This window comes from Schistocerca gregaria, chromosome 11 (genome assembly GCF_023897955.1).
Source record: "Schistocerca gregaria isolate iqSchGreg1 chromosome 11, iqSchGreg1.2, whole genome shotgun sequence".
In the NCBI taxonomy this organism is placed as follows: domain Eukaryota; kingdom Metazoa; phylum Arthropoda; class Insecta; order Orthoptera; family Acrididae; genus Schistocerca; species Schistocerca gregaria.
This window is the reverse complement of record NC_064930.1, coordinates 77,513,254-77,540,479: the sequence shown is the minus strand read 5'-3', so window position 1 is coordinate 77,540,479 and position 27,226 is coordinate 77,513,254. Positions and strand designations below refer to the sequence as shown.

The 27,226-nt window shown below is 40.9% G+C and overlaps 1 protein-coding gene across 1 annotated transcript in view; it reads left to right on the top strand.

Moving 5' to 3' along the window:
- The window catches only part of LOC126295032 (plasma membrane calcium-transporting ATPase 2-like), a 606,942-nt gene that overhangs the window by 304,536 nt on the left and 275,180 nt on the right, over positions 1–27,226 (top strand). The gene's annotated exons all lie outside the window — the stretch shown is intronic.

Sequence of the window (27,226 nt, the reverse complement as noted above, 5' to 3'; positions counted from 1 at the left end):
CAATCTACAGTAAAACATTGATAAATGAAATAGAACTAGTGGACATTCTAAATCTTAAAACAATAGAATGTGCTGTAACAAGAAGTTTTATTTTCATACATGTGGAAAACATACATTTTAAACATGTTTTAAAACATGTCCTAATATCTTGAAATCATAGGGGCATTGTTAAAGAATACAGACAAAATCAGCTTAGCATTGTCTTATATATTTAAAATACAATGTAAACGCGGCCACAGTGCCTGAAGTCACCTTGTTGACAATGTTAGTGTTAATAACAAGTTGAGGTATAGTAGCCACAAAATCTGTTTGTGTAGTAAGGTCATCAGATGTCACTACTGCAAGCTTTGACATATTCATCAATTTTATGTGATCTTCAAGGAGGTGTTTTCAGTCTGACAAAACTTTGTTAAAAAAAATTGCCCAGGTGCCAATGACAAAGCATCTCCTGCTCTAACACCTGCAGAGCTACTCGCACAACTTACCCCAAAATTAACTGTTCCTGAGTTCAATATTTCCTTCTTAGACACAATACTGGACCAAGTTGGCCAATTATCATATCTTAGAATTTATTATTTATTTATTATTAATTCCTTTAACTCCTTATGTGGAGCATACAGCTTCAACTAAGGATTGTCATCTTGTTCTGTCTTCTGAGGTATTTTCATTTCTTCCCATTCTATTCTGTGCTGTTGGCCTTCCACTTCAATACTGAAGCAGGTTGGCCACTTGTCATATCTTGGAATTTATTATTTATTTGTTACTAATTCCTTTAACTTCTTATATGGGGTATAGAGCTGCAACAAAGGATTGCCATTTTGTTCTGTCTTCTGGTAGTATTTTCATTTCTTCCCATCCTGTTCCTTGCTGTTGACTTTGCACTTCAGCTGATCGTCTCCACAACATTTAAGGCCTGCCTCATCTCCATCATTCCTGCGTGATCCAATAAAGTGCTTCCTTCTCAATATGTTTATTTGGTCTGCTAAGTGCATGTCCTAACCATCTCCACTTCCTGCTTCATATTTGCAACTCAATTGGCTTCTGGCTGTTTCTTCACCAGAGTGTTTCATTAGAGATGACATTTGTTCCTCAGACATCTGTTGTTGAATGTCTGCAGCTTATGGATTTGCTGCTTTGTCACTGTCCATGTTTCACATCCATATAGAAGCACAGATTTTATGTTACTTTCAAATATCTGCAATTTGGTCCTCAATATTATTTCCTTCAACCCCAGATAGAGCAGAGAGCTGTAAAAGCTTCCTTGGTTTTGTTGATGCAGCTGTTAATGTCCTCTGTTGCACCACCATATGGCGTAGTCATACTTCCAAGGTAGCAAAACTTATCCACCCTATCAATTACCTGGCTCCCAAGTTTAAGCTCTGTGATGTTGTTATCATTTACCCAGACGTCTTTTGCTCTTTGGGCATTAATTTTCAAACTGACTTTCTTTTGCCACAGATTTCAGATCCTCTATTTTTGCTTTCATGTCATTGCGGCTGTGGGACAGAGGGAAAAGGCCATCTGCAAAATCAAGGTCTTCTAGGTGTGAGCCATTGCTCTATTTTATTCCTCTCACTTTATCCATCGCTTGAGCCATTAAAATATTCAATACTATGTTAAATAATATTGGTGAGAGCATGCAGCATTGCTTTAATCCTGTTTTCACTGCTATTGGATCTGAAAGCAGACCTTGATGTTGAACCTGGCACATGTAGTTTTGATACATCACTTGACAGGAGCAATTATTTTCTTGGGAATTACAAAAGTTTGCAGTGAGCTCCATATTTTTGTTCTGATTATACTGTCAAAGGCCTTTTCAAAGTCTACAAACAGCACGTAAAGTGGTGATTGGTATTCATATGAAAGCTCAACTCTTATTCTCATGGTGTTTATCTGGTCAATGCAAGTGACCTTTCCTAAATTCTGCTCATTTTCTTCTTAATTTCTGGTCTACATTTGCTTTTATCCTATTTAGAATTATTCACATGAGGATCTTACTTAGGATTGACAGCAGGGTGTTCCTTCTTCAATTATCGTAAACTGATAGATCTCCTTCCTTGGGGAGCTTGATGAGTAAGCCTCTGTTCCAATCATTTGGTACTTTTTAATTCATACATATGGCTGTCAGGAGTGGGTATAAAATTTCTGCTGATATAGAGGGATCTACTTTAAGTACCTCTGGACTGATGTTGTCCAGGCCCAGAGCTTTGCCATTCTTTATTTGTTGGACTGCTTTAGTGATTTCCTCTTTGGATGGCGGTTCTAAGTTAATTGACATATCTTGTGGGAGTTCCTCCCCACCCACATTCAGTTGAGTAACAGTGTCATCTGTAGCTTCATGGTTCAGAACATTCTCAAAATGTTGTTTCCACCTATGCACTTGATCTTCTTGATTTGTCGTTGTTTTCCTTGCTTGTCCTTGATTGGTATATCACCCTCAAATTTCTTATTTGACAGTTTCATTGTAATGTTATATAGTTCTTGTTATTGCCTCTGCTAGCTGCTGCCCCCGACTTAGTTACAAGTTTGTGGATGGAGGTTTCTTATCTTTTCTGAAACTCCTCTTTACCATCCTATTTAATATGTAGACTTCCTGTTGGATTTATTCTTTTACTTCCATTGTCTGTGAGCAATTTAGCTGGAGTTTTGCCTTCCTCATCTGCTGTATTGCATCCCAAGTGTGGTCAGAGATCCAATCTTGTCTGCTGTGGTCTTTTGTTCCAAGAATTCCTTCAGCAGTCTATGCATACGTCATTTCCATTGTATCCCATTGACCCTCAGTGTCATTCTCTTCGATTCCTCTGCTAAGCACCTCAGAACAATTTCTCAGTTGGATTGAGAACTCCTTTCGGACATTTGTATTGTCCAACTTGGAATCATCGTGTCTAAATGGTATACCTGCAAACAGGATGATGTTATAATAATTGGGCTGCCCTTGCAGCCTTAAGACAGTTAGTGCACAGACTCATCATGAATAAAGACTTAAAGTTGCATATCAAACTCATGGTGTACAGAGCTGTCGTCACTTCTCCACTCCTTTATGGTTGTGAAATGTAAACTCTGTAGTTGTGACATCGAAAAACTCAAGTGGTTCTATCAGCAAAAAAAGAGATGCATCTTAAACATTAAATGGGACAACTGTGTGACCAACACTGTGGTTCTCAATCTAAACAGCACTGAAACGGCATTGAGGCAACCATTATTACTCATCAAATGAAAGGTTAGGACATGTTCACTGCATGATTGATGCCAGGCATCCCTGACAAATAATTTATGGCAAATTCTGCTCTGGCAGTATGCCTTAGTAAACCCCTCTTAAGCAATTTAAGGACCAGCTGAAACATATCATGAAGAAGACCTGTGTAAAAATTCAGACATCGAAAGAATGTGCTATGGATCATTTGCTATGGAGGAACACTACATCCACTGCCAGCAGCTTGGTCGAAGGAGAACACCATTGATATGAAGAGGCAAAGTGACAAGCAAGAAAGCTTCACCAGTTACGATCTTGCCCTCCTGTAACCATTCAGTGTGATTTATCTGGGCACATGTTTTATGTCAGAATAGGTCTGTTCAATAATCAGAAACATACCCATAAGCTGAGTTGAAATGGTTGCTTCATGCAGGAAGTAGTTATGCGTATTTGAAATAAAGTCACAGCTAATGATGATAATGATGATGACAAAATCCAATAAAAAATATATAAGAGACACTTTCATGGTTATTTTAGATAAAATTAATAACATACAAAAGAACAAGCTTACAGAGCTAACAAAATAATGTAAGAGTGATGAAATAACTATGGGAAAACCACATGGATGAAACAAATGACTAAAGTAAGTAATCAAACCCTCTAACAAGCTTATATCACAAACAATTTTTGTGGCTATTATAGCTCAATTTGTTATCAACATTCATGCTGTTAACAGCATGAAGATGCAGTCTCTGTGGTGTAGTGTACATCATATTTTAAGTTTTGTGTGTATTTTTAAGGATGCCACAGTGGTTTCATTACACTAGGACATGTTTTAAAACAGTTATGTCTCCTCATATTTTAAGCACATGTTTTCTGCATGTATGAAAATAATACTCATCTTTGTGGCATATTTTTTTGTTTTAAGATATAGATTGCCCACTACTCCCGTTAGATTTTGTGAAGTTTTTCTGCAGATCTGAAGATGGTCTTCACTGACAGAAACAGGTAGTCAAAGGACCAAAAACATTCTGTGAAGACAGATGGAAATAAAAGAAATTTATTCCATGTTGTATTTATCTAATTATAAGATTAGATTTTTCCCAATTTTGTCACTTTAAAAATACAGTGTCACCTTACTTTCACATATTATACTATTGCTGGTAAGGTCAGAGTTTCTTATGTGTATATTAGATTAATATACATTTACAGATGAAGCTTTGACAATTGAGATCACTCACATATTTCTTTTGAAGAATTTGGAAAGGTTGGAGGGGAACCACAGTAACACCAGTGTGACTGAGAAGAAGCACAAATGCGCAAATGTAGGGAAGGGAGTGGGCAATGTGAAGCAAATTTCATTGTGCTCCCAACCATGGAAATATACACTACGTACCAGTGGCTTTTTTTGTGAACATCTATCACATTTACACTGCAGTTAACTTGAATCCATTTGTATTTGGAATTGAACTGACTTTAAAATTTGATAAATACTCAACAATAATGTACATTACTGCAGGAGGTGTTAAAATTCTAGATAGGGGCCTTTGGCATACTTTGGAGTTTCGCACACCGATGTCAATGATTGCTGCTGTGGAATGATGGGCATGAAAGAATACATGTCAGCCACTGGTCTACATCCAATGATAAAGCAGCAGGCAAACAACATGTTTGAAAGCAAGAGACAAAGGAATATTGTCACATTTCCCCATCAGTATATAGCTGGTGGACAAAAACACAACACATTACAATGCCTAATATTGCACAGGAAAACCATTGATTTTCAAAGCAGCTTCCAGTCTTGTTGGAACAGACAAATATTGGCACCATATAGTTTTCAAGGGTCTCTTATATCAACCATTGTGCAAAATAGTGGTAAGTTCAGGTAACAATGATGGAGCTGGATAACAATCACAACCCCTCTTCAAAGCAGACCACAGTGTCACATCAAGATTCTGTGACTACAGTGGTCAGGGGAGTTGCAACAATTCATTCTTGTGCTCACAAACCAATTCTGGATTATGCAAGCTGTGTAAACAGGAACCCTGTCATTGTAGAACACAGCATCACGATTGAGGAACAAATATTCTACCATGGGACAGACATAATCAGCCAATATGGTCACATAATCTTTGCCAGTAATTAGACCTTTCAGAGTAACCGTGGGGCCCATGGAATACCATGATATGGCTGCTCAAATCATCATGGAACCCCTGCAGTCTTTCAGTCTTGGTAGTGATATATCTGCAGCATACGCTTGGGATGACTTATGCCAGATGTAAGCTCAGCCAGAAGTTGGAAATAGTGTGAAACAAGACTGTTCTGACCAAATGACTTTCTTCCATTGCTCTATAGTCCACATTTTATGGCACGACATTATCCTGTTACAGGTGTTTGCATTACAGATATGTTGTTTTGGAATTCCAGCTGACACAGCAATTCCAATCTTATAGAGATCCCTTCACATTTATTGGTATTGACAGAATTCGTGGATGTGACGCTCAGTTCTGTGGTGACATTTTGCAGCTGCTGTTCTCTTATTTTTCATTACAATTCTCTTCAATGACTGTCTGTCAAGATCACTCAACACATAATTTCGGGCACATTATGACCAGCAGATGATGTTTTCCTGCTCCCTGTATGCAGTATAAATATTTGATATGATGCATCTTGAAGCACCAAACACTTTGGTTATGAAAGAACCCACCATACTAGCACCAACAATTTGCTCACATTTGAATTCTGTTAGCTCTGACATAATCCACTCACAACTACACAGAACCTGTTCTGACCACAATTGCCACTTGCTATGTTGTGAAAATATTGCACAGGCCACATTTGAAGTGAATACAGTAGTCCTACCTACATGCTCAGCTAGCATCTGCATTTATCCTCAAGTGTACATTTCTTTTGGTGTTTCTATATTGTTTTCCAGCCCCTGCAGGTGCGAAATCTACTACATATTGGGGGGGGGGGGGGTTATCTGTGTTCTTAGGTCCCACCACAACTATACTCTTGGAAATCCTAACATATATCCTAACATATTAGGGACAGACAGTCATATATTTCTGACAATAAAAAGTATAAATTTTTTTGATGCCTGTTTCATTTTCAGCAATTTAAGCTTTACTCTTAGGTTCAATCCTAACCTCTATCTCAGAAATCACAACATTCAGAAGAAAGAGCCAAACATTAATAACAACCAAGAATATAAATTTTATTCCTGCTCATATATTGAAACACATTTCCCTTTCCTTGCCTTGCACTGGTTAGATGAAACTATTGTCCCAGATAATGATGATGATTATTATTGTTATTATTAAAAATAATGATACCATAGACAACTAGCTTAGACAGCAGATGTAAAATGGGACTGAAGATAGTAATTGATGTAAATCATTACTTTTTGTTTATTTTATTTCTCGTTATGTTATCAGAATGTAGACAATAATTAATTGGCATATGTTTGGGAGTGCTGTTTACCTTTTAAGGCAGATACTTTGCATCAAATAAAATTTTCTGAAGGAGTTTGGTGTTATACTCATGTACATTAGGTAATTTCACCTCCTTACAGTAAGTACTGGACAATCAAACAATTGCAGATATTTTTCTTCTTTACACATTAGTGCCTTCTGGGGACCACATTCTAAATGCAATTTATCATATTTAATTATCTCTTCTGTTTTGGTTTTGTTGTGACTCGCCAATCATTCAAAGCCGCGCAATTACACGTATCCTCTACGTGCGGCGCTGTCTGCCAGCCGTGCAGCAGCTGCGCCGCCTAAGCGGCCAGCCGAGCAGCAGCCACTAGACTGGGACTCAGCGCTCATTCGAATGCTAACGTGTATACATGTCTTCCTTGTCAACTTACTCTGTGACTTATATGTGTTGTGTCATTCTGAAATATATGTGTTAAACTTGACGTTATAACAATTGGCGATGAGGATGGGATTTTTCCTTTTCACCATTGACCCAAAGGTTTCCATGGCTACTGTCGAGTAACTATTGCAAAATCTCCTTGAACAGCAAATGCTTCTAACAGCGGCGTTTCTCGCCGTTGGCTATACCTCCTTTTCCTCCTTACGACGAGACGGCGGAAGACTGGTCTGATTATGAAAAACGCCTTCAACAGCACTTCTTGGCATTTCATGTCACAGATGAACAACCATGTAAGTCTCTGTTCCTTTCCTGGATTTCACCCAAAATGTATCAGTTGTTGTCGCAATTGGCTCCTTTGAAGGATCCTGCGTATTTGTCCTTTGCTGAAATGTGCTCACTTCTGTCTGTCTATTTTCAAAAGCAAATGCATGTGGTAGCCTCTCGTGTTGCCTTTTATCATTGTCAAAAACAGCCACATCAATCCTGTCGTGTTTGGGCTGCTGAACTTCACAGCCTCAGTCAAAAGTGTCAATTTGTTACTGACGTTCACAAAGAATTCTATGCTGATTCCGTGGTACGGTATGCTATTATCCGGTCGGCGCCCGACAAAGAAGTTCGGCAACGTGCCCTTCAGTTGGCAAATCCGACTCTAGATGAAGTTCTCTCCATTGCACAGTCTTTTGAAATTTCTTGCACCGCTGGGGCGCAAATAGAGGCGTGGGGTGATGTCAGGGAAATACAACCTCTGTGCACTGCTGATGACGCGTGTGGGGTGTCCCCACCGGCCTACGTGGCCGCAGTGTGCTCCCACTCGCTGCCTCAGCCTAACCGTAAACAACCCACTAAGAAACTGCAGCAAAACCCCTGGAACTTCCTTCATGCCCACGGTGTTTTATGAAACATTCACGCGAGGATTGTTCCCAACGTTGTGCTGTGTGTCACAATTGCAAAAAGAAAGTCATGTGTCTTCTGTTTGCAAATCCGACCGCATACATGATGTCCATGAACATGATGCTGATTCTGTGTTGTCTGTCGATTGCACTTCTTCCCTTTCAGGGAAGATATTCCTCACTGGCCAAATCCTTGGTCGAGATGTTCGCATGCAGGTGGATACCGGTTCTGCTGCCACTATAATTAATTCTCAGACATATCTTCAATTGGGGTCTCCACTCCTGTCACCTATCACTCGTTAATTACGGACCTACAATGAACAGAAGATTTCTCTCTTGGGACAGTTTAATGCTGAGGTATCTTACAAATCCATCATTTGCACTGTCCCCATATTTGTGGTGGACCAGAGTAATGCCGAGAATCTTTTTGGTTTCAATGCCTTTCACGTTTTTGGGTTCTCCATAGATGACTCTGTCTCTGATGCTATTCCTTATGCTCAACTGGATTCCTTGTCGATGACATTTTCGTCCCTTTTTTCTCCTGGGTTAGGCTGTGCAAATGACTTTGAAGCTCATATCACGCTCAAACCCACTTCTTGGCGTAAGTTTTTTCGGGCTCGGCCCATTCCTGTGGCCCTTTGTGATTGGGTAAAATGGGAGTTGGATCGTGTCACTACTTCAGGGTCTTGCTTCCTGACACTTCCAGTGAGTGGTCCTCTCCTGTTGTTGTCGTTGCTAAGCCAAATGGTGATATTCGTCTCTGTGGCGATTTCAAAGCCAATGTAAATGCTCAATGCCTCATCAACACTTACCCTATGCTCTGTCCTGAAGAACTGTTCACCAAACTTGCTGGAGGCCAGTATTTTTCTAAAATTGACCTGTCAGAAGCTTATCACCAACTTCCTCTCGAAGCTGCTTCCTGGCAGTTTCTGGTCCTTAACACGCCTTTCAGCCTCTATCAATACCAACGCTTGCCATTGAGGGTTGCTAGCGCCCCTGCTCTCTTTCAGCGATTCTTGGAACAATTATTGCTCCCTGTTCCTGGGTGTATCAATTACATGGACAACATTGTTGTCACTGGCTCCACCACTGAAGAACATCTTCAAAATCTCCACGCACTTTTTCATGTCTTACAGACTGCCGGTCTTAAGTGTAATCCTCAGAAATCACAATTTTTTCAGGCATCTATCACATACTTGGGGTTTCAACTCTCTCGGGATGGTATTCGTTCGCTTCAGCAAACTGTCACTGCGATCGATATCCTTCCTCGCCCTACATCTGTTAAGGAACAGCAGGCCTTCTTGGGGAAAAATAGCATACTATCAAAAGTTTTTACCGTCTGCGGCTTCGGTGACTCAGCCGTTGCATCGCCTGTTACATAAAAACGTGCTTTTTCACTGGTCCGTGTCATCCGATGCGGCTTTCCAGGAACTGAAGACTATGCTGGAACAGGCCCCATGCCTGGCTACTTATCAACCTGGCCAACATCTTGTTCTTGCCACAGACGCCTCTCAATACGGGGTCGGTGCAGTCGTTGCGCACCGTTTTTCTGACGGTTCGGAACAACCCATTGCTTATGCCTCCAAAACACTCACGGATGCCGAACAAAAGTATTCTCAAATTGAAAAAGAAGCTTTGGCCATTGTTTATGCTCTTCATAAGTTTGGTGTTTTTCTCTATGGCTCAAAATTTCATCTTGCTACGGATCACAAACCACTTGTTTCCTTGTTTCATCCATCAACGTCACTTCCCGACATGGCTGCACACCGCCTCCTGCATTGGGCTGTTTGCTTGTCTTGTTTCAATTATGAGATTCATTTCCGGCCAACGGCTCAACATGCAAATGCTGATGCTCTCTTTCGCTTTCCCATGGGTCCTGATCTGGTATTTGATAGGGACAAACTTTCGCAAACTTTTGTGTTTCCACCTGGATGTTGCCGGTCAGCGGGTTTTGACGGGTTCCTCATCACTGGGGACAGGCTGACGGCTGCTACGGGTTCTGACCCTACCCTCTCCCGGGTTTTACACTGTATTCAGAAGGGTTGGCCAGATCACCCATCCGCTAAGACTTCTGATCTGTTGCGGAACTACTACGCTTTGCACTACCATCTCATGGCTAGGGATGGTGTTATCCTTCTTTCCACTGACAATGCTTCTGACACTACCCTCTCCCGGGTTTTACACTGTATTCAGAAGGGTTGGCCAGATCACCCATCCGCTAAGACTTCTGATCTGTTGCGGAACTACTACGCTTCGCACTACCATCTCATGGCTAGGGATGGTGTTATCCTTCTTTCCACTGACAATGCTTCGCCGCGTGTTGTGGTACCTGCGTCTTTGCGTGCTTCGGTCTTGCGCCTCCTTCACCAAGGGCACTGGGGTGTGTCTCGCACAAAATCTCTGGCCATCATGTGTACTGGCCTGGCATCGACTCTGAAATAGCACACATGGTCGCTGCCTGCGGCCCTTGTGCATCACAGGCCGCTGCTCCGAAGTCATCTTTGTTACCGTGGCCTTCGAATGAGAAGCCCTGCGAGGGCATTCATGCTGACTTTGTGGGACCCTTTTTAGGTACTTATTGGCTCCTCGTAATTGACGCCTACTCTAACTTTCCTTTCATTGTCTGTTGCACGTCGCCTACCACCGTGGCAACCACCAGTGCTCCCACCTGCATTTTTTCTTTGGAAGGCCTCCCCTCTATTCTTGTTACTGATAATTGTTCACAATTTGCCTCTTCCAAATTTGTGGATTTTTGTGCTCATCATGGCGTTATGCATGTCACGGCCCCGCCGTTCCATCCACAATCAAACGCTGAGGCTCAATAACTGGTCCGCACATTTAAGGCTCAGATGTGGAAACTTCTGACTTCTTCTGCTGCTGATGATGCGCTTCTCCAGTTTCTGGCATCTTACCGTTTCACCCCCGTGGGCGACCACAGCCCGGCTGAGCTCTTACATGGCCGACAGCCTCGCACGCTACTTCATCTTCTGCAGCCTTCCACCTCTCAGCCACGGGTGCCTTCACTTGGCCAGTTCACCACCGACGACGACCTTGTCTGGGTACGGGGATATGGCAGGCGGCCAAAATGGAGCCCGGGCCGCATCTTACAACACTGTGGCAGACGCCTGTATGAAATCCAGACGGACACGGGTGTTGCAGTGAGTCATTCGGACCAGCTTCGGCCTCGTGTGCCGGCAACGCCTGTTCCGAATACCGCTACACCACCTTCGGCTCTACCTGATGCTCAGGATCTTGGCATCTCTCAATACTCACAACACAGCCCTCTCACTGTCATCGCAATGCCAGCACAAGAACGGACGTTCCCATGCAGGAACCGGATGACCATCCTCTGTCAGAGCAAACATACTCGCCACCGACACATCGCCCATGTCTCCTGTCATAGAAACTGGACTTGCCACAACGGCAGATTGGTGCATGGGGCCACAGAAGATTCAACCCCTATGTCTCCTGTCATCTCTACCCGTTACCATCGGGGACACTTCCATTCGTACGGGAAGCCTCCTCCTCGAGACTTTATGGCGAGTCAAACAATGCCTATCAACGTTAGCCATCTCCAGGACACCTCCATCAGGACCAGTGGAACAATTTCAAAGGGGTGAAAAGTGTTGTGACTCACGATCATTCAAAGCACTGCCGCACAATTATGCACGTCCTCTACGTGCGGCACTGTCTGCCAGCCATGCAGCAGCTGCGCCACCTAAGCGGCCAGCCGAGCAGCGGCCGCTAGACTGGGACTCAGTACTCATTCGAATGCTAACGTGTACACATGTCTTGCTTGTCAACTTACTCTGTGACTTATATGTGTTGTGTCGTTCTGAAATATATGTGTTAAACTTGACGTTATAACAGGTTTCACTGTGTTTCTCTTTTCCTATCTTCAGACCATTTTGTGCTGGTTTTCTTCTGCTTTTTCCCCTGAAAAGCATTCCATTTTTTAAAAAATCCTCCTGAACACTTCTGCTTCTATTGCTTCTTTTTCCCTTGTTTCTTTCAAGCCTTTCTTGACCTGATTCTATGTGGTTGTTGACTTTTCTTCCCTAAAGATGTTTGAAGATCATTTTGGTTAGCCTGTTGTCATCCAGGCTATAAATGCTTCCAAAGAATAGCAACCTCTTCTTTAGCTTGGTTTCTGATAGATATCTTTCTTTGCTCTGATAAATTTCATTGATGCTTCTTAATTTTAAAAAAATATTGAAGCTTTTAGAGGACTTAATGTTTTTATTATAGTACTTCTAATTTTCCAGACTTATAATTCAGTACTAAGGATGTGTTGACAACACCACTGTGTTATGGTGCTCTACTTAATGTTTAAAAACCATTTTTAATATGGCTATTCTTAATTGTACTTTTCCATTGTGTGTATACTTTCCTCTTACATATTTTTGTAAACTGTTTCGTTGAATTGTTTCCCTCAGGTACTTATTTATTTAGTATGTCATTAGAAATCTCTTTTTCAAGGCATATATTGTACACAAGATGCAGAACAAAAAATATTTTTTCCTGTTGATTTTACTACTTGCAAATGTAAGTCAGTTAAATTTTTATAACAATTTGGATCCCTGTAATAAATAGTTACAATTTTGAGTGTGTGCTATACACTTACAATTTGATTCTAAAATTAAAAGTATGCATTACATGTTTTCAAACACTAGAACATCAGGAAGGAATAACAATAATACAGAAAGGGTAGATTTCTAGCCACCACATAGAGAAGGGGTTGGTCCACAGATAGGTGCAATGAAAAAGAATGCAAAAAATTGTTAGCTTTCAGACAATGTCTTCATCAGAAATAGAAAGCACATACACAGCCACACAAGCACAACTCATACCCACACATCACAGTCATCTCTGGGCTCTAATGCCCCATTACAGCTGTGATTGGGCATGAGCAGAGATCTAGCTGGGGTAGATAATGTGGGTCTGGAAGTGGTGTGGGGAGGTGGAGGAACAGCAGGGATAGGGCAGCTATATGCAGCATAGGGGAGGCTCTGCTGTGGGCTGGGGTGGGGTGGGAGGAAAGATGGTGCATGCATTTGTGGGACAGAGGGGAAGGGGATAGGGAGGTGGAGGACAGCAGCTGATGAAGAATGAGGTCAGAGGGGTTTTGGGAATGAATTATATGTTGTAGGGAGAATTCCGGCCTGTGCAGTTAAGGAAATCTCTTGTTGATTGTAAGAATCCAAATGGTACAGGCTTTGAACCACATCATATTGTGCAGCATGCTCAGCAACTGAGTGGTCCACCTGTCACTTGCTCACGGTTTGGCAGTGGCCATTCATGTGGACAGAGCGTATAGTCATGTAGCACAGTGGTTGCATATGAGTTTGTAGCAAGTGCCTGCTTCCACTTGGGGTCCTGTGGCCCTGCCTTTGATATGGTAGGAGACGTCAATGACAGGATTGGAGTAAGTAGTAGTGGGAGTTTATAGAGTGTTCAGAAATTTCCATTTCAAATTCATAGGACTTGTGAAGTGGAGTGAGTAGATGATATTTTGAATTGGAACCCATCTGGAAACCTACCGTTTCTGTGCTGCAACCATCTGAAAACATGTTGGCAATGCAACTGTTTTTAGAAGTAATTGATTCGGTTTGATCCAGTACATAACGTTTTTACAATTCCACTAAATATTAACCAAAGAAATTTTTTGGGGACCAGTGACATTTTTCTCATGGTAACACAATATTTTTGTGAGTTGACTTGTACTCCCGTAAGACCCTGCACAGCTTGTAGTGCCTTACCCCCCACCACTTCACAAAAAAATGACATCCAGTGAGGGCAATGCAACCATGTGGTGTCAGAAGCATCAGACTTGATCCTACTTGCAGGCATGGATCAAGCAATTGCTTTGAATATGGATCTGTTGGAACTAGTTAAGACAGGAAAAGCAGTACCACACTTGCAAAAACAGAAAAAGGCAAATTCATCTCGATAATTGGGGTACATTTTGCATTCAATGTTTGCAAGGCAGCATAAGATAAATGTTGAAGGTTGAAATTGAGAAGAAACATTGTTCAGTATTTAGTGTCAAGCTCACTGGTTATCAAGCATCAATTAGAATCAAAGTTCCATTTTAAAAGTCAGGAAAATGCTACCATTATGTCAATTATTGACATCACCATAAATGACCATTAGATGACAATGAATTTCAGTAGGTGGACCTTCTCCTCATTAAGAAAGCAAATAACCACACACACCTAATATTTAGCAGGAGATGCCAGTGGTAATGATGATGATATTGGTTTGTCGGGCTCTCAACATCGTGGTCATCAGTGCCCATACGAGGTCCAAATCTATCCATTCCAGTCTCGGACTTCCCAAATAATGATAAGATGATGAGGACAACACAAACACTGAGTCCACAGGTGGAGAAAATCTCCAACCTGGCTGGGAATTGAGCCTGGGGCCCTGTGATCCAGAGGCAGAAGTGCTAGCCACTAGAACACGAGCTGCAGATACATGGCAATGGAGTGCCCATTCTAACAGTATCCACAGCCAGATTGAATAAACTATCAAGCTGTGTGACTGCCCATAGTGGAGGAGGAAGCCCACACTGCAGGCTAGTTTTGTCACTAGTGAAGAATTTTGTCCATACTGCCACAAATGACAAATCGTCTTAGATTCTTGGAAAATCATCATACCTAACCTGTGTAGCATCTCACAGTGTTGTGCTGATGGAGGCTGGCAGTCATCCATTCACTGCTAAGAAGTATATTTATTTCATCAACTTTGTTCGTTAATGACTGTACATTCTGGTGTACAATCTTGAGGCCATGTTTACAATTTAGTTCTGCATGTCATTTTTCTGATAAAGCCTACATTTATAAAAAGTATTGCTAAATCTTTTGTAAAATTTAGAATCTTTCCTAATGTCTTATTTGCCCAAAATGGTTTAAATTGTTTTAATTTCTGAATCTGTTGTTGTTTCTTCCAAGAAAATGTATTGCTGCTGTGGTGTTACCGCCAGACACCACACTTGCTAGGTGGTAGCCTTTAAATCGGCCGCGGTCCGGTAGTATACGTCAGACCCGCGTGTCGCCACTATCAATGATTGCAGACTGAGCGCCGCCACACGGCAGCTCTAGAAAGACTTCCTAGCACTCAGCCCAGTTGTACAACCGACTTTGCTAGCAATGGTTCACTGACTTCTACACTCTCATTTGCCAAGACGATAGTTAGCATAGCCTTCAGCTACATCATTTGCTACGGCCTAGCAAGGCGCCAATATCCGTACTATTGATATTGTGAATCATGTACCATAAAGAGCGACGTTCTCCATTAATGGATTAAAGTTAAGTATTCCACCAGCCACGTCCGTTTTTCCCAATTCTAATTCCCTTGTCATGTTCCAGACCTCACGCCAGCCTGCGTGAGCTGAGACGCATGCGTTTCGGCCTCCTTTAGAAAAACACGGTTGGCTCTCCTGCCAACCACAACAGCTGCATTTTTCAGGCTTTCTGAAAATTTAGTAAAATCATCTGCAGGTGCTAGAGAATTCATTGCAACATCTTTATTCTTTCTACCAAGTACAGATAATAATTTTTTGCTTCCTTAAATTTTTCATGCCAGAGTCACAGTTTTTAAAAGAGACAATTGAAAAGTCTGTATTTATCTGGAAGGTCAGGGTACCTCACCTATAAATTTTATTTTTAAGATTGTATCTGTAAGACTTTCATGAATTATGTTTACTGATATTTGTATTTCATTTATTTGTGTTTTCAATTAACATTCTGTCAATTGTATACATTGAAGTGGGAGCCTGTGGTATCTCCGCTTACAGTCACTCATGTGCAGTGAACCGGCTTTATCACTGCGCCCACGCACTGTGCTCAAGGGAGAGGCTTGGTGGCAAAAAACGAATAAAGCGGTTTCGGGACAGGACACATTTATTTTTCCTACCGTTACAATAAATGACAAATAACATTCATCGCTAATGTCCGTCCATACAGGTGCGTTGCACTGGTGGCACGGCTCGATCACCGATCCTGGAGGGCATACACTCCAGTGATGAGCCGTGGCACGACCTCGTGGACCGAGCAAGACAAAAGGCCGCGTCACAGAATGTTCTGCTCCTAGTGCGACCGGAGGCGCCGTAATGTCCGCGAAGAAACGAAAGACACTTTAACGGTGACTGCGTTTACGACCGCGCGTACGCATTTACAGCGGAGTCATGTTGACTTAATGCACATGGTCCACGGCGGGAGAACTGCGAGACGTGTGTCGCGTCGCGTTGACTAGCTCGCACTGTCCACCTGCTTTTGTCCCCGTGCGGTCAGGTGTGTCATGCACCATTGCCGAAATTCGGTGTAATGGTACAGCTGCCCCTGCCTGTGTCGGCAGTGCCGTAGTTCAGCCCTTCGTGTGTTGGATGGTGCTGCTACCACAACATAACTGCTTGATTCATGGTCAAGTAAAATTTAAACTGTTGGACCCATGGAACCAGAGAAACAAGTAAAAACTCTATGATGTCATTATAACATGGCTTTTTACTTTGAGTTACATGTACCAGTGGAATTTTGTGCAGAAAAAAAATGTTATGCTGTACCTCAGTTCAGGCTGAGATTCTTCATTAGTCATTCTGCATTATTATGTGCAATGGACTTCTTCAGTTCACTTAACCTGTTAATTTTATACAATAGAAACACAAAAAACAACCGAAAATTTAAGTTCCTAGCTTTCGGAATAAATGTTCCTTCATCAGGGAGGAGAGAGGGGAAAGAAAGGGAAGAAGGGAAAGTGGATTTAGTTACTCACAACCCAGATTATGAAGCAACAGGGAAAGGAAAACAAGGAAGGTAGCAAGTATGTCAGAGGGAAGCCAAAGATATTCTACTGTAGGTACTGTGCCAGCTTCAAACAAAGAGGATGCATACAGAAGTAAAGAGGTGTATAGTATAAAGATGTAGGATGAATAGATGCATGAATGGCTAAAGAGGAAAGGGAAAGAGGAGAAGACTGAAAAGTAAATGGGAGTGAGGTTGTTTAACGTAGGTTCAGTCCAGGGGGATGGCGGGATGAAAGGATGTGCTGGAGTGCATCTTCAACAAACTGATAATAAATTTTAGACTAGACACACATTTTTTGAGCTTTGTTATTTTGTACTTACAACTGTCACAGTTTTTCTTTTAACAGTATAACTGACATTATTTCGAAGAGCCAAACATCGAATTTTTACACTAGCTAGTATCTTAATTGATGTGTCATCAATATATTCATAGCACCAGCAGTTCTTACTACTTCAAAGCCTCAAGTTCCCTAAGAAACATGCTGAAGGTCATTTTGTAACACATCATGTGCTATCAGTCCCTTTGTCCACTCTTGATTCTGACCAAGAGGCAATAGTTAACAAGAGGCAGGACAGCCAACCACAGAAAAGGATAACATTATTATTGAATCAAATGGAAGGGTTATAAATGACAAGTCACAGGTGCAAATACGTTTGATAATCAATTCTTATATATAGCAGAAAGCCTAAGGACCAACAGTTCAAGAGAAACATCACAGCAATATGTTGAAGAAGCAACTGTCATAAAATTACATCATATGAATGTACCACCAACTTCTGCTTCTGAAGTTAAGGGGGTCATACATTTTCTCAAGAATAAAAGCTCTCCTGGTTTTGACAGTGTTTCAATAGAGCTTTAAAGATTTGCTCCCATATAATTCTGGTATTATCTGAAATATACACTCCTGGAAATTGAAATAAGAATACTGTGAATTCATTGTCCCAGGAAGGGGAAACTTTATTGACATATTCCTGGGGTCAGATACATCACATGATCACACTGACAGAACCACAGGCACATAGACACAGGCAACAGAGCATGCACAATGTCGGCACTAGTACAGTGTATATCCACCTTTTGCAACAATGCAGGCTGCTATTCTCCCATGGAGACGATCGTAGAGATGCTGGATGTAGTCCTGTGGAACGGCTTGCCATGCCATTTCCACCTGGCGCCTCAGTTGGACCAGCGTTCGTGCTGGACGTGCAGACCGCGTGAGACGACGCTTCATCCAGTCCCAAACATGCTCAATGGGGGACAGATCCGGAGATCTTGCTGGCCAGGGTAGTTGACTTACACCTTCTAGAGCACGTTGGGTGGCACGGGATACATGCGGATGTGCATTGTCCTGTTGGAACAGCAAGTTCCCTTGCCGGTCTAGGAATGGTAGAACGATGGGTTCGATGACGGTTTGGATGTACCGTGCACTATTCAGTGTCCCCTCGACGATCACCAGAGGTGTACGGCCAGTGTAGGAGATCGCTCCCCACACCATGATGCCGGGTGTTGGCCCTGTGTGCCTCGGTCGTATGCAGTCCTGATTGTGGCGCTCACCTGCACGGCGCCAAACACGCATACGACCATCATTGGCACCAAGGCAGAAGCGACTCTCATCGCTGAAGACGACATGTCTCCATTCGTCCCTCCATTCATGCCTGTCGCGACACCACTGGAGGCGGGCTGCACAATGTTGGGGTGTGAGCGGAAGACGGCCTAACGGTGTGCGGGACCGTAGCCCAGCATCATGGAGACGGTTGCGAATGGTCCTCGCCAATTCCCCAGGAGCAACAGTGTCCCTAATTTGCTGAGAAGTGACAGTGCCGTCCCCTACGGAACTGTGTAGGATCCTACGGTCTTGGCATGCATCCGTGCGTCGCTGCGGTCCGGTCCCAGGTCGATGGGCACGTGCACCTTCCTCCGACCACTGGCGACAACATCGATGTACTGTGGAGACCTCACGCCCCACGTGTTGAGCAATTTGGCGGTACGTCCACCCGGCCTCGCGCATGCCCACTATACGCCCTCGCTCAAAGTCCGTCAACTGCACATACGGTTCACATCCACGTTGTCGCGGCATGCTACCAGTGTTAAAGACTGCGATGGAGCTCCGTATGCCACTGCAAACTGGCTGACACTGACGGCGGCGGTGCACAAATGCTGCGCAGCTAGCGGTTCGTGGTGTGTCCGCTGTGCCGTGCGTGTGATCATTGCTTGTACACCCCTCTCGCAGTGTCCGGAGCAAGTATGGTGGGTCTGACACACCGGTGTCAATGTGTTCTTTTTTCCATTTCCATGAGTGTATAATGCATCACTAACTCAAGGCATTTTTCCAGAGAGACTAAAATATGCTGTTGTTAAAGCCCTCTTTAGGAAAGGTGATGGGAGAGACATCAGTAACTACTGACCTGGTTCACTGCTGAAATCATTTTTCCAAAATTTTTGAAAGGTGTAAGTATTTTAGAATAGTATCACACCTTGGAAACAATAATATCCTCAGCATATCATTGTTTAGGTTTCAGGAGAGCTGCTGTACTGAGAATGCTATTTACATGTTCACACACCAGATATTACACGTATTAAATAACAAAATAGCACAATTAATTATTTTCTGTGACCTAACCAAGACATTTTTTTGTGTGAATCATAGTATACTCCTAGATAAATTGAACTTTTATGTGATTGATGTTATAGCCAACCAATGGATCAAACCATTGGATCTACCCAAAAGAATGCAGAAAGTTGTACTTAGTAGTAACTCAACCAACAGAATCCAGGGACATAATTCTGACTGGGAAGAAATCACATATGGGGCTCCCCAAGGCTCAAACTTTGGGCCACTACTGCTTCTCATATATGTAAATGATCTACTGTCTAACGGACAGAAAACAGAATTAGTGCTTTTTGCAGATGACACCAGTATTGTAATCACTCCCAGTATACATACAAATACGGTGAACAGAGTTCCCAGAAGTATCATTGACTGGTTTTCTGTGGATGATCTCACCCTAAATTTTACAAAGACACATCATATTCAGTTCTGCTCCTCTAGGGGTACTGCACCACTGATAAGTGTAACACATGCTGCTGAAATAATACATAGAGTGGAAACTTCAAAATTCTAAGGTGTCCATATTGATGAGAATTTAAATTGAAAAAAAAAAAACTCATTTTGGAACTCCTAAAACAACATAGTTCAGTCATTTTTGCACTTAGAATCATAGCAAATTTTGGTGTGAGAGAAATCAGTAAGTTGACATATTTTGCTTATTTTCATTCAGTAATGTCATATGGAATAATGTTCTTGGGTAGCTCATCTTTAAGAAAGAAGGTCTTCATTGACCAAAAATGTGCTGTTAGAATAATATGTGGTGCTCATCCATGAGCATCTTGTAGACATCTGTTTAAGGAGTTGCACATTCTGACCACTGCTTCACAGTATATTTATTCCCTCATGAAGCCTATTGTAAATAATCCACTACAGTTCAAAAAGAAGAATGAGGTATATAATTACAATACTAGAAGAATAAATGACATTCATTACTCAATATTAAGGTTGTCTGTAGCACAGATAGGAGTGCACAATACTGCAACAAAATATTTTGACCACTTACCCAGTGATATATAATGTCTAACAGACAGCAAGGTAAAATTTGAAAATAACCTGAAAACATTTCTCCTTGACAACTCCTTCTATTCCATAGAATAATTTCTATTTTTGTAATATGTAAAAGGTGGTGGGTAGAAATTGCTAACACAAGCTGTATATCTTGTTTTCATTTCGGAGAGGAAAAAATAATTATTATATGGTGATGTTTAGAGTACAAATAGATGTATATATTAATTTTAAATATGAATGTAAAATGACTCATGATGATTTATTGTATAAAATTATCCATGGAACATGAAAGTAAGTAACTAACTAACTAGATAAGTATACATTTTTTTAAATTATGCCAATAAACCTAAGTCAATCATTTTCCTTCCCCACTGCTGCCCATGTGGCTATGTAAAGAGCACAGCACTAATACTGTAATCAAACATTACAGGATTGTTTCTCCTACTCATCAGCATTAACTTACATTTTTCTACATGTAGAGTAAGAAGACATTCACCACACCAAACAGATGTTTCATCCAAGTCATTCTGTATCCTCCTACAGTCACTCAGTGGTGACAATTTCCAGTACTCTACTGTGTTGTCAGTAAAGAGTTGCAGGCTGTTGCCTACACTATCCATCAGATTGTTTTTGTATGCAGAGATGAACAGCAGCTCTGTATGCTCAGCCCTTTGTTAACAGTCTGCATTGGGGCACCATGTCAAACATTTTGTATAAATCTAGAAATAAGGAATCTGCTTGTTTCTCTTCATCTGTGATTTATAGGAGAAATTGTGTGAGAAAAGGACAAGCTGAGATTTGCACATGCAGTACTTTCAAAATCCATTCTGATTTTTCAACAGAAGCTTGTCTGTACCAAGGAAATTTATTGTATTTAAACTTACAACATGTTCAACAATTATGCATTGAAATATGTTAATAATATTGGTCTATAATTTTGAGCATCCATTCTTTTACCTCTCTTGTATATTACAGTCGCCTGTACTTCTTCCAGTCACTTGGGACTTAGTGCTGGATGAGAGGTTTATGCTAAATCCAAGCTAAAAAAGGGGCCAGTGCTATAGAGTACTCACTGTAAAACTGAATTTGAAATTCACCCAAACCTGACAACTAATTTTTTCAGCTCTTGTAGTTGCATCTCAATCCCAGATATGCATATTTCTATGTTTGTGGTAAGGAGGTCTGTGTAATAGTGAAACGACAGTATGTACATTCAGTCCTCTTCCATGAATGATTTTTTAAATGTGAAACTTAAAACTTCAACTTCATTTTGTTGTCTTCCATTGCCATATCTGATTGATCAATGAGTTATTAGATAGAAGCCTTTTACCCAATTAGAGATTTTTCAAATGACCAGAATTTTTCTCGGGCTCGTGGCAAGGTATGGTTCGCACATTGATCTTTTTGTATACACATAAACTTCTACTATCTCATGCCTGTCAACATTTCCACATTCTTTGTAAATAAAATAGAAAGAAACTTCCACATGGGAAAAATATATTAAAAACAAAGATTCCAAGACTTACCGAGTGGGAAAGCGCCGGTAGACAGGCACAATAAAATAATACACAAACACACATACAAAATTACGAGCTTTCGCAACCAGCAGCTGCTTCGTCAGGAAAGAGGGAAGGAAAAGGAAAGATGAAAGGATGTGGGTTTTAAGGGAGAGGGTAAGGTGTGATTCCAATCCCGGGAGCAGAAAGACTTACCTTAGGGGGAAAAAAGGATAGATATATACTCACACACATATTTACATAGAGTCCAACATCTGGCCAGTGTCACATCTGAATGCCTCACAAATGTGGATATTGCACAATTTGACTAGCTAGCCAAATGCAAACCCACACTGAGGCACCTTTGAAACTCTGTCAGATGCTGATAACACTTTCTCAACCGAGAACCTCATTCAGTGCTCATTTAGAGGTATAATCTTATGTTAAAAGTTTAACATGATAAGACAGGTATTACAGTTAGGAACTGTGTTTACCTTGAGGCAACATAACTGACAGTGCACAAATACCAAACTTTGTTCATCCCGTATTTGAACAAAAGAGTGCTTAGCAACTTCCAACAAATTATAATTTCAAACCATTATAAAACTTTCTTTGCTGACACCCTCACAGAATGATGAATGGAAAAAAGTATGTCACTTGCTACATTTTCCCTGTTCGTGCAGTGAATCCTCAGCATCAGACATGACATTTTAATTTATTACTTCTTTACTACCAACCCTAATCACTTCTTTACTACCAACCCCTAATCAGGTATCTACATACAATACTGAATGTGCTTGCAAAATAATATCATTGTCTGACACACAGTTCTGGAGATTTGGTGTCATAAACATTGCGATGCATGAGAATCTAGCTTTTGCTTAAAATAGAGTGCAAATTACCCAGTGTTTCATAATGAGAACACTTGGAGATTTCCAACAAATTTCAAACATAATTTCAAACCTTTTATTTCGCTTGCGCACTTAACGTCAAGTATGTAACACATTAAACCATTTGAAAATAATCAGATATTTGAAGCTGTTTCATATGTGGATGTTCGATTCTGTAAAGAAATGGGTGTTCACTGATATACTCCGCTGGCTTTGCAACCAAACTAAAGATAAACAAATTTGGTGCACTCTGGATGAATGTTCTATGTGTAACAGACAATTGCAGCTCTAGTCATTTACATACATGTATGAAGTTACTGTGATGTCCAACCTGTGTCTGCTGACTGCTTAAATTTTCTTTTGTCTGGCAGCTTATTATGACAGACGAAATTCTTAGTAGCACTATTAATCTCTCTTTTCCCTAATTTTTCTTTATTTCTCACTCTGTCTGTACCGTATCTGGACTGAAACTGGCACAGTGATCAGCAGTGTACTATCTCTGCCCTACTCTCTGCAACACCTTCCACTTCATCTTCATCTCCCTTCATCCACACTTTGGGTGCGTTCCTCTCGTCTTGGAGTCTTTCGGACCTGCCATTCCTTAGAAAACTGCCCAAAATGATGTCTTTCACCTTCAAGATGAATAAACTATTAGTTCTGAAAGCTAGGAAATATGTCACTTTTACTATTACATGCATCTGTCAGCAAGGCTACACATTTTGCCTCTCCGAGGTAAACATTGGATGGTTATACTCTCTCATAATTTATTGGTTTCTCCAAATGAATTTTCCTTTGATGCAGCTACAAAGACTTGCAGTGACCCTTGAATAAAAATGGAATTTATAACTTAAAATCAAACAATGGCAACTCCAGGTGGAAATATCAACAGTGTAGGAGAAGCCAGATTGCTACTTACCATAAAGAAGACACATCAAGTTGCAGATAGACACCGTTAAAAGCCCCTCCATATAGATTTCAGCCGCAGCCTTCATCAGTATGAGAGATACATTCACACACCATTCACACACACACACACAAAACCAAACACACGTCATGCACACATGACTGCCAACTCCAGCCTCTTGGGCCAGAATGCAATATTACATGGGATGCAAGCACCACTCCACCTCCCTGCCCCACAACGTTCTGACATAACTCCACCAGACAGTGTTCATCTCTCTTCCCACCCATATACCATCCCTTTCGCTTCCCTGCCCCCTCCGAACTGCTGCTTGCATCCCACGTGAGGTTGCATTACAGCCCAAGAACCTGAAGTTGGCGGTTGTGTGTGCATGAGGTGTGCTTGCTTGTGTGTGTAAATTGTGTGTGTGTGTGTGTGTGTGTGTGTGTGTGTGTGTGTGTGTGTGTGTGTGTGTGTGTTTACTGATGAAGGAAGGCTGCAACTGAAATCTGTATGTAAGTGTCTTTTCAATGTACATGTCTTCTTTATGGTAAGTAGAAACCTATCCTACTTTTTTGAAAGTATAAGTTACTTGCCAAGAGTGTGGCTTTTACTGTTTACGAAAAAGGTATGTAGCTATATATCGAATGTAGAAACATCATAAGGGTGCTCGAAATTCAAGAAAACGGCTCCACCTCTGCATAGTATGATTTAGAAACAGATCACGTATAATTGCACAGGTGTCAAAATACTGCACTTGAGACCCAGAGAATGAATAATTTTGGTGCTTGAAATAATGGAAACTGGAAAGCATTGGAAAAGTCATGTCAATTGCTACTGCTCAACCTCACAGATTTTGCTTCCTGATTACTTCTGTATGTTGCCAGAACAACTGAACAAAGTGGTATGCAGTAGTCATTTGTTAAATGACTAACTTTGGGTAGGTCACCTTTGTAGCCAAATGGTTAGCATCATTGCCTTTTTTACAGAAGGACTCAGGTTCAGTTCCCAGTATTTTGATTTTTTTGTGACGTAAAGTGGTCTGGAATGGAGTCTACCCAGCCTCAGGAGGCCAAGTGAGGAGTTGTTCAAATAAGTAAGCAGCAGCACCATCAGGATTCATATGTGACATACCAGTCACATGTCCTGCAAATGTAGATCACTCCACAAACTGCCTTGTAGGCAGCAGGGAGCCAGTCAGAATGGGTCTAGGGAGCCAGTCAGAATGGGTCTAGGGAGCCAGTCAGAATGGGTCTAAGCTTAATCCTTGAGTGATGTGTATGTATGCTGGTTTTAACTTCCAAGCACCTGTTTTCAAGTTTGCTTCATTGAGAGGGAAAAAACCAAGTCTTATTGACCTTAATGTACAGAATTTGCAAGAAATCTACTTATACAGTTGAACGGGTAGAATGCTCGCTAATAACAGTCAAGCTAAGTTTTCACTGAAAAGTACTTATAGTAGTCATAACATAAAAATATATGGTTAAATTGCTATTTTGCTGAAAGCTGACATTTTGAGCCAGTGGCTGTGTATAAAATACTGGTTGATTCTTGTAGTGAAGGTAACAGCACTCAGCCACTTTTTGTAATGCTATTTATTTGCCCGAATAGCACCATTACTTCTTTTGAACCAGCAAGTTCATCATCAGATAGCTTGTTCATGTTAAAAAATGTTTTTGCTGCAATTCACATTAGTTTTCACTTTTTATTCTCCAATATTATGAAAATTTGTTGGGCTGGTGGTGCCCTACAACCAAAACAATGATGTGAGAAACTGTTTGTTTAACTGTAATTGTTCCTCATAATGATTTCTAATAAAGTAAACAAATTATTAAAGTGAAAATGTTTTAATTACTTACTTAAATGATATGTTTACATCATTTGAAATCATTATGAGGCACAATTACAGTCAAATAGACAGTTTCTCTCATCATGTTTTGATTGTAGGGTACCACCACCACAACAAATTTTCATCGTATGAGGGAACAAAAAGTGAAAACTAATGTAAACTACAGCAAAAATATATCTTAACGTGAACACCCTGTCAGATAATTAATCTATCAGTTTCAAACCAGTAACAGCACTATTTATATAAATAAATAGCATTAAAAAAAGTGGCTGTTTGCTGTTACTGGCTCTGCAAGAATGAACCTGTATGGTTAAATTACCATGAAAGACAATAAAATGTAATCTCTATTGTCCACCATCAGGCCTCTTTCAGCATATAGAGAGATTTCTAATTTATTGTAGATGTAAAGAGACCATCCATCATTTGTAGCTGGCTTGCTCTAGTCATTCATTCTGCTGCAATTTTCCAGAGATCCCTGTTGCGTGTCCCTCGCATCCCACCTTGTGTGCTGCTTGTGTGGCATTTTTTTTGGGCTTATGTTTGGGCACTGAGCCATGAGATCTACTTATTATTCTTACTGCACTAGATTTTGAAAGAAGAAGTAAACACTAATTCTTTTACATTTATCCTTTTCCTTCAGTAGTGAACCCTGTTTTCTCCATTTTTAGCAAATATTTTCATCTTATATACACCAAATAATTTAACTTCCCCCACTATGTCCTGGTCTTTTGAATTATTCTGTTTTCCTCCACTGTTGTGGCACATCTTTCTATTATGAGTACTATACGTAACTTTTTAATCTTCAGTTCTCTCTGTGTGCTCTCAGTGTCACATTATAAATCTCATTTCAATTTGGTCATAATCTCTGAGACCATCATACTTTTGCACTATACACCACTCTGTGCCTGTTCAAATTAATCATAATTTCTTATCTTCAAAGCATTCTTTAAATTGGTACCATTTTGTGTGGGACAGAATTGAAGCAGGCATCTTTTTGTGGGTGTTGTGATACATTATCAAAAATCACCACATCCATGATGCTGTATTGCTGATTAGCTGATTATGTGTGTTTGATACTACATAGGTGACCACTTGTTCATCTGTACCACTGTGGCTAACATTTCTGGGTTAAAAGAAAACCTGATTGATCCTCACCCCTCTATTATATAATTGGTACCAAAAACTCTGTACCTGAATACTGATTAAGACTTTGACTCACTATCTGATAGTAAAAGTTAACCTACTTTCAATTATGTGTAGGGAAAAACTCTGTATTTAACCTGTAACCTATATAACACATTGCTAATATAATGTGAAAAAATACGTCTTTTACGTGTAATGCAGTTGGACATTATGCCATTAACACTTCATACCACCAATCATTGTTGAATATTGTAAGCTCTTGATGCGTTCTGAGTCACCACTTGAATTCTTTGGTAGTTGCAGAATCTTTGTTTTTTGTTTTTGTGTGTGTGTGTGTGTGTGTGTGTGTGTGTGTGTGTGTGTGTGTGTGTGTGTACACCAGAAGACACAAATAGCAACTATCAAAAGGTAACCCTAGAACATGGACTTTGATCTCACACCTAGGTTCAATGAAATAAATGTTGTGAAATACAGGCTAAAAGTGTATGTTCTGTTGTAGTGACCTTGTTGCTAGACAGTTGAAAAACTGTACATGAGATAAGTAGTACGATCATATGAGTAGACT